The sequence below is a fragment of the Mustela nivalis genome (genome assembly GCF_964662115.1).
Source record: "Mustela nivalis genome assembly, chromosome: 16".
Lineage (NCBI taxonomy): Eukaryota > Metazoa > Chordata > Mammalia > Carnivora > Mustelidae > Mustela > Mustela nivalis.
The window spans coordinates 24,196,347-24,204,623 of NC_139035.1; the positions used below are offsets into that span (position 1 = coordinate 24,196,347).

General features: G+C 40.8%; 1 pseudogene across 1 annotated transcript; it reads left to right on the top strand.

Moving 5' to 3' along the window:
- Nucleotides 1-1,504: 1,504 nt before the first annotated feature.
- LOC309849741 (large ribosomal subunit protein eL34 pseudogene) lies at nucleotides 1,505-1,958 on the top strand (annotated as a pseudogene). Its single transcript has one exon. The product of its transcript is annotated as a large ribosomal subunit protein eL34 pseudogene (transcript).
- The last annotated feature ends 6,319 nt before the right edge of the window (nucleotides 1,959-8,277 follow it).

An 8,277-nucleotide genomic window follows, 5' to 3' on the forward strand; every position in this document is an offset into this window, starting at 1 on the left:
GCCAAATCTTCTTACTTTTTGCCTCTGAACTTTTTGAAAATGTAAATTGTACTCACTGTCTCCACTACTTTTTCACCTCCCACTTACTGTTTTTAATTCAGATCTTTAAAAAGGATATAGAATGTTGTAAATATAATGAAGTCTTCTTTATATCCCACCCAATCCCTTTCTCTCCTGGGTACCAATAATACATCACGATTGTTCTAATGTTGGAATGTATCTCTCCCATGCATGCACGCACATGAGTATTGGCAAATCCTTTAATGAGTTCTTCTACTTTTTTTTTTTAAGATTTTATTTACTTATTTGGGACGCCTGGGTGGCTCAGTTGGTTAAGCAGCAGCCTTTGGCTCAGGTCATGATCCCAGCATCCTGGGATCGAGTCCCACATCGGGCTCCTTGCTCCGCAAGGAGCCTGCTTCTCCCTCTGACTCTGCCTGCCACTCTGTGTGCCTATGCTCACTCTCGCTCTCTCTCTCTCTGACAAATAAATAAAATCTTAAAAAAAAAATATTTTATTTACTTATTTGACAGAGAAAGAGAGAGCACAAGCAGGGGGAGAGGGAGAAACAGGCTCCCTGCAGAGCAGAGGAAGCTCGATATGGGACTTGATCCCAGGACCCCAGGATCATGACCTGAGCCGAAGGCAGTGGCTTAACCAACTGAGCCACTCAGGCGCCCAGAGTTTTTCTATTAATGTTTGATTTGTCTTCATGAAATTGTCCTATGCATAATATATCCTGGAATTTCTTTTTGAATTCAGTATTGTGCTTTTAAGATTTATCTGTTACTGCTCACAGATCTAGTTCACACATTTTAACTGCTGTGTAGTTTTGCATTATATAAATAGTCCACTACTAATTTCCACATTCCACTATGGATGGTTGTTTCCAATTTTATGGTTGCAAGCAATAAAACAGTGACCATCCCTAAAGCAATTTTCCTGTGCCTCTGTGTAAGTGATCCTCTAAATATATGTCCAGAAATCGAATTACTATTAGTAGGGTACACACTTATTCCATGCTACAAAATATTGGCAAATTGTTTTCCATGATTGTTGTGCCGATCTACTGTCCCATCAGCAGGGTATGAGAGTTTCTTCACATCCTTACCAATATTACACATTATCAGATTTTTAAATTTAGCCATTCTCATATATATGAAAAGCAATCCATTTTACATTTTGCGTTTTCCTCTGGAGAGGTTAGGCATCTTTTCATATGCTCTTGGCAATTTGCGTTTCACCTCTATGAATTGCCTATTCATATTCCTTGATGATTTTTTTCTATTGAAGTTTTGTCTTTTTCTTACTTATTTTTTGAAGTTCTCTCTCCATATTTGCTGTGCCCTAATTTTTTTTTCTGTTATTTGAATTGCAAATATTTTCTGACCTTCTCTTTTAACATTGTGTATGGTATTCTTTCTAAAATAGAAATTTTAATTTTAATCTATCATCTTTTTTGTTTATGGTGTAAGTTTTCAGGTGTTAAGAAAAGCCTTCCCTACTCTTCCGGGGACGGCTTCCGTAGGCATTCAGAATGGTCCAGCGTTTGACCTACCGTCGTAGGCTGTCCTACAATACAGCCTCTAATAAAATTAGGCTGTCCCGAACCCCAGGTAATAGAATCGTTTACCTTTATACCAAGAAGGTTGGGAAAGCACCAAAATCTGCATATGGCGTTTGCCCAGGCCGACTTCGAGGAGTTCATGCTGTGAGGCCTAAAGTGCTTATGAGGTTGTCTAAAACGAAAAAACATGTCAGCAGGGCCTACGGTGGTTCCATGTGTGCCAGGTGTGTTCGTGACAGGGTCAAGCATGCTTTCCTTATCGAGGAGCAGAAAATCATTCTGGAAGTGTTGAAGGCACAAACACAGAGTCAGAAAGCAAAATAAAAAAATGAAGCTGTTTTGAGTAATAAAAAAATCAAAAGGCAAAAAAAAAAAAAAAAGAAAAAGAAAGCCTTCTCTAGGGGCCCCTGGGTGGCTCAGTGGGTTAAAGTCTCTGCCTTTGGCTCAAGTCATGGTCCCAGGGTCCTGGGATGGAGCCCCACATCAGGCTCTCTGCTCAGCGGGGAGCCTGCTTCCTCCTTTCTGCCTGCCTCTCTTGTGATCTCTGTCTGTCAAATAAATAAAAATCTTAAAAAAAAAAAAAGAAAGAAAAAAGAAAGCCTTCTCTACTTGGAAGTAATGAATATATTTTCCTCTACTCTTTTCTGTAAGCTTTATTATTCTGCCTTTCACACTGAAATCTTTATTCCACTTGATATTTATTTATGTGTACAGTGAGAAAGATCTAATTTTTCCTTGTATGAATAGCCAGTGGACCCAGGAGCATTTAGTGAAGAGTCCAGCTTGTCCCCTGTCTTTGCACTTTCACTTCTGTCATATACCAAGTTCTCTCACATGTGTTGCTCTCTGTCCTGTTTAATTGGTCCAATTAGTCCATTTATCTCTTTAGCTTTAGTATCACATTTTGTTAATTTCTACCTCTTCTTTTTCTTTTTCAAAATTGCCTTGCCTATCCTTAGCATGAAGTCTTCCACGTGCATTTTATTTTTTTAAAGATCTTAGAGTGCCTGGCTGCCCCAGTAGGTTAAGCATCTTGAGTTGGGCTCAGGTCATTATCTATGAGTCATGGGATGGAGCCCCGAGTGGGCCTCCTGGCTCAGCAGGGAATCCGATTCTCCCTTTCTCTCTGTGCTCTCTCTCACTCTCGCCCTCTCTCAAGTAAATAAATAAAATCTTAAAAGATAAATAAATAAAGATTTTATTTTTACGTAATCTCTACACCCAGTGTGGAGCTTGAATCTACAACCTCAAGGTCAAGGGTCGCAAGCTTTGCAGGACAGAGCCAGCCAGGCACCCATTCCATGTGCATTTTAGAATCAACTGGTCAAATTCCAGAAATTACCCTGTCAGTATTCTGACAGCCAACTTAACAAAATTCTCCTACATTAAAGAGAATTGCCTCTGTGTGATATTGAATTTTCTCTTCAAGGACATGGTATATCTCTCCTATTTTATACCCATCAAGAAAGTTATCGTTTTTTCCTCGGTGGTCCAAAGATGCATCCTCAGTGTTTCAACTTTCACCAGACAAATTCTCATGCCGTGCCTCCCTCTCAGCTCTGTCGCCTCAGTTCTTGTTTATTCTGGCTCATTCTGGCTCATTCTGGCTGCCCCCCCTTCCCGCTACTGCGACTTGGCATATTTGCAAGAGAACTCTTCATCTTCTCCATTCAACTGGTTTCTCCTCCTGTAGACACCCTCTTAGCTCATGACCTTGTTATCCGTATTTCATCCGAGAGGGAATTCTTTTATAGTCTCTCTCTTTCATTTCTCAAATCCAGTCATTCACCATGCTTTTACTGTTTACCTTCCTAAACATGGCTTGATGTATGTTCCTGCCTCTCTATCTCCACTATCCATGCCTCAGATAGGGCTCTCTCATCTTTTTTTTTTTTTTTTTTTTTAAGAGAGATTCTATTTATTCATTTGACACAGAGAGAAAGAGAGTGGGTGTGTAAGCATGCACAAATCGGGGGAAGGGGCAGAGGGAGAAGCAGATTCCCCGCTGAGCAGGGAGCCGGATGTCTGGACCGAGAAGATAGACACTTAATCGACTGAGCCACCCAGGCACCCCTGGTCTACTCTTTTTACATACCATTCAGAGCCCACCATTGTCTAGGCCTCACCTTTTTCTCTAGCTTCATTTCCTCCAGCAACCCAAAACTGCTTGGAGTTTCCTGTATAGCCTATGTATTTTTTTTTCTTTATGCCTTTGCCAATGGTGTCCTTTCTAGAAGATAGATCTCCACTTCATTTACCTCGCCTACTCCAACCTCAAACCTAATTTCCCTCCCCATCTCTACCTGACTGACTCTTCACATCTTTGGAGATCCAGCTCAGCTGTCAGCTCATTCAGAATGCCATCCCTACCCCTGACTCCTCTGGCAGGCTTCACTAGGTGTCTCTCTTCAGTGATCTCATAAATGCTCTGATTATTACTATGCCTTGTGCTTACCATACTGCATTGTAATTATTGGTTTATATATCCCCACAGGACTGTCAACTCATCAATAGAAGTATTTGGGTTTTATTCATATTTAAAGTTCAACAACTTGGGCGCCTAGGTGGCTCAGTGGGTTAAAGCCTCTGCCTTCAGTTCAGGTCATGATACCGGGGTTCTGGGGTTGAGCCCCACATCTGGCTCTCTGCTTAGCAGGGAGTCTGCTTCCCTTCCTCTCTCTTTGCCTGCCTCTCTGCCTACTTGTGATCTCTGGCAAACAAATAAATAAAATCTTTAAAAAAATAAAGTTCCAGAACCTAGTAGAGTATCTGGCACATAAATATTTGTTGAGTTCAATGAATAAATGATGTAGTTGAATTGAATATGCTCTTTATAGAAACTTTTTGGTTTCCTATGTATTATTGCTTAAAACTCAGATTTCATCAGACTTCTCCCACCACATAGTGCTCACAAATTTAGTTTTTTTGCTCTGGCTAACCAATTCTAGGAATAAAAAAAAAAAAAAAAAGTGACCTATCAGTGTGGCTAACATTGGTCTAGGTTGGAGTATAGAACCATAGGGGAAAATAGAAACAAATATAGCAAGATAGGATGAAGAAAGAAGAGTCCCCAAATTGGAACACACAATACCTATCATCCATAATGAGGATTTCCACTAATACTGTGGTAAGCCGGATGAATATTTATGAGCTGAATCACATAGTTAAGGGCTCCTGACTTGTTGGTTATGTGATATCACTTTGAGGTTTACATAAACTTATCTGGAAACCCCATCCCATGTCTTAGGGAAAAAACAAGGTTCTCCCTGAACTCCCTGCAGCTTTTCTGAGCTCTCCGTTCTCTCGGTAACCTCAGGGTTTGATTTCTGGCTTCTGTAGAATGTCCGATCCTCACTCTGCATCTTGCAGCTGTTCCTTTATGTTCATTTGGCTCTGACCCAAGGGTGGGCTGTGGCCTCTCTTCCTAAATTTCCTACCTCAAATTCATGAGAGGCAGCTGTGTGCAGTAGAATCCTCCTGGAGGTTCAAAGATAGTGTGTGCCACAATGGGGGGCTACTTGGCAAATATGCAACACTCCTAAGTAGCCGATTTAAAACTGAAAACTTGATTTCCTTGCCGTATTTCCACCAACCCAAAGTTAAGCCTCCTGACACTTTGCTCACTCTTCTTTCCCCATGCTTCTTCCTCACTTACTTTTTCTCTTTTCTTCCTGTATTTTCCAGTTTTTTAAAAGATTTTATTTACTTATTTGAAAGAGGGAGAGGGAGAGAGAGCCTGAGCAGGGAGGAGAGAGAGGGGCAGGCTCCACACGAGCAGAGAACCTGACGTGGAGCTCGATCCCAGGACCCCAAGATCATGACCTGAGCTGAAGGCAGAGGCTTAACCCACTGAGCCACCCAGGTGCCTGCCCCCACCCGTATTCCCCAATTTTTTATGTGGAAGGATTTTGTGATCTTTTTGTTGTTTCTTTCCAACCCATACAGAGCCTCTACTTTCATTCCTTAGGGACCTCTCAAGATATTATTCTAAACAAAGACAATTCCTTATCTAAAGAAAACTCTTGTGCCTATTTGTAAATATCTTCTCATTCCTCAACTACATTTCTGTGTAAAGTGAGTATGTGTTTATGTGTCAGGTAACTAAAAATTCAATATTGTTCCTTCTCTTCCATGTGATTATTTCTTTCCAACTAAATATTTTATGAAACCTTATGTAGGGGTATCTAGGTGGCTCAGTCAGTTAAGTATCTGCGTTTGGCTTAGTCCGTGATCCTGGGGTCCTGGGATTGAGCCCTGTATCAGGAAGCCCACTCTCCCTCTGCAGCTCCCCTTGCTTGTGCTTTCCTGCTCTCTCCCTCTCTCTCAAATAAATAAATAAAATCTTAAAACACACACACACACACACACACACACACACACACACACCTATGTAAAAGAACTCCTTTAGTTATTGCTGATGATTGGTGACTGAACCATGCGGTACCAATAAACACATATAGTTACCATCCTGGTGTTCAGGTTGGTACAAACTAAGCTGTAGTCTTTTTTTTTTTTTTTTTTTTTAATTTATTTGACAGAGAGAGATCACAAGAAGGCTGAAAGGCAGGCAGAGAGAGAGAGGCGGAAGCAGGCTCCCCGCTGAGCAGAGAGCCTGATGCTGGGCTCGATTCCAAGACCCTAGGATCATGACCTGAGTCTAAGGCAGAGGCTTTAACCCACTGAGTCACCCAGGCGCCCCTAAGCTGTAGTCTTTACAGAATTATTTAGTAACTGGAGCTTAAAACAGTCTTAATTTAATGCCTTTAAATAAACATTCTTCATATTTGGTAGATGTATATATAGCCAATCTGAATGGGGTGTTTCTGAGTAATAGCAAATATTGACAGTTCCTAAATTTCTGGAATCCCAATGAAATTTTCTCTTTTAGAAAGACTTGAATTCATTCTTTCCACCAAATATTTGTCAAGAGCCTACTGAGGGTCAGGCACTGTGATAAACCCTGGGAGCTGAGTGGAGAAGGAAAGGGTTCAACTTCCTGCTCCCACAGAGCTTATATTCAAGCAGACGACATGGTCAGTAGGAAGGAAATAGATAATTATACAGTGTTGTAAGTTCTATGAAGAAAGACATCATGGTGAGTTGATGGAGAACAGGGGAAAGAAAGGTACTCCCAGTAGGGTTGTTTGGGAAGTCCTCTCTAAGCCTTGATCTGTTATCTGAGATCTAAGTGATAAGAACAAGACAAAAAGAAAGGAGGAACATTGTTCAGAGGCTATTGCAATAGTCCTGGTAAGAGATGATGGTGGCTTAGATTAGGATCATGGCAGTGCAGGAAAAGGCAGGCAAATAGCCCAGATATATTTTGGAGGTAGAACTACAGACCTACCTCAACTTATAATAGAGCTATGTCTCCATGAACCTATTTTAAATTGAATATATCGTAGGTAGAGGGGCGCCTGCGTGGCTCAGTGGGTTAAAGTCTCTGCCTTCAGCTCAGATCATGATTCCAGGGTCCTGGGATTGAGCACCACATCTGGCTCTCTGCTCAGCGGGGAGCAGACCAGTGCCTGCCTCTCTGCCCACTTGTGATCTCTCACTCTGTCAAATAAATAAATAAAATATTTTAAAAATAAATAAATAAGTAATTTTTTTTACAGATTTTATTTATTTATTTGACAGAGAGAGATCACAAGTAGGCAGAGAGGCAGGCAGAGAGAGAAAGGAGGAAGCAGACTCCCTGCTGAGCAGAGAGCCCGACACGGGACTCGATCCCAGGACCCTGAGATCATGACCTGAGCCGAAGGCAGCGGCTTAACCCACTGAGTCACCCAGGTGCCCAATAAATAAAATTTTTAAAAAGATAATAAAATATCTTAATTAGAAATTGGGATGACCCACCAAACATCATAGCTTAGCCTAGCCTATCATAAATGTGCTCAAAACACCTACCTTAACCTACAGTTGGACAAATCACTAAACACAGTCTATCTTATAATAAAGTGTTGACTATTTATGTCACTTATTGAATACTGTACTGAAAGTGAAAAACAGAATAGATGAATGGGTACAGAATGGCTATAATGGTTTTAAGCGTATTGGTTGTTGACCCTCACGATCGCGTGGCTGAGGGGGAGCTGCCGCGCTCTGCCACTGCCCAGTATCATGAGAGTTTAGTACCACTTATCACTATTCTGGGAGAAGATCAAAACTCAAAATTCACAAAGTATGGTTCCTACCGAATGCACGCCACTGTTACACCATTGTAAAGTTGAAAAATCCCAAGTTGAACCATCATAAGTTGGGGACTATCTATTTAGTAGTATTTGCTGATGAGTCTTATGTATTTATGTATATTTATATATATTTAAAAATGATATTATATATTATACTTATATAAATATATACATATATAAATACATAGAGAGAGAGAGAGAAAGAATCAGGGATAACTTCTGTGTTTGTGGTTTGGACAGCTACATAGTTCATTTGACACCAAGATGGAGAAGACTAGAAGAACAGACTTGGGCAGGAAAACCTAGGTTCCATTTTGGACCTATAAAATTGAGATGCCTCTTAGACATTCACATAAGGATATTGGATATATGAATCTGGAATCCTGGGAAAGGTTAGGGCTGGAAATATATATTTGGAGCAATCAGCACACAGATGCTATTTAAAGTCACAGAACTGAATATGCTCTCCTAGGGAGAGAGTTATTCTTAGAGAAGAGAGCCCAGGACTGAGCACT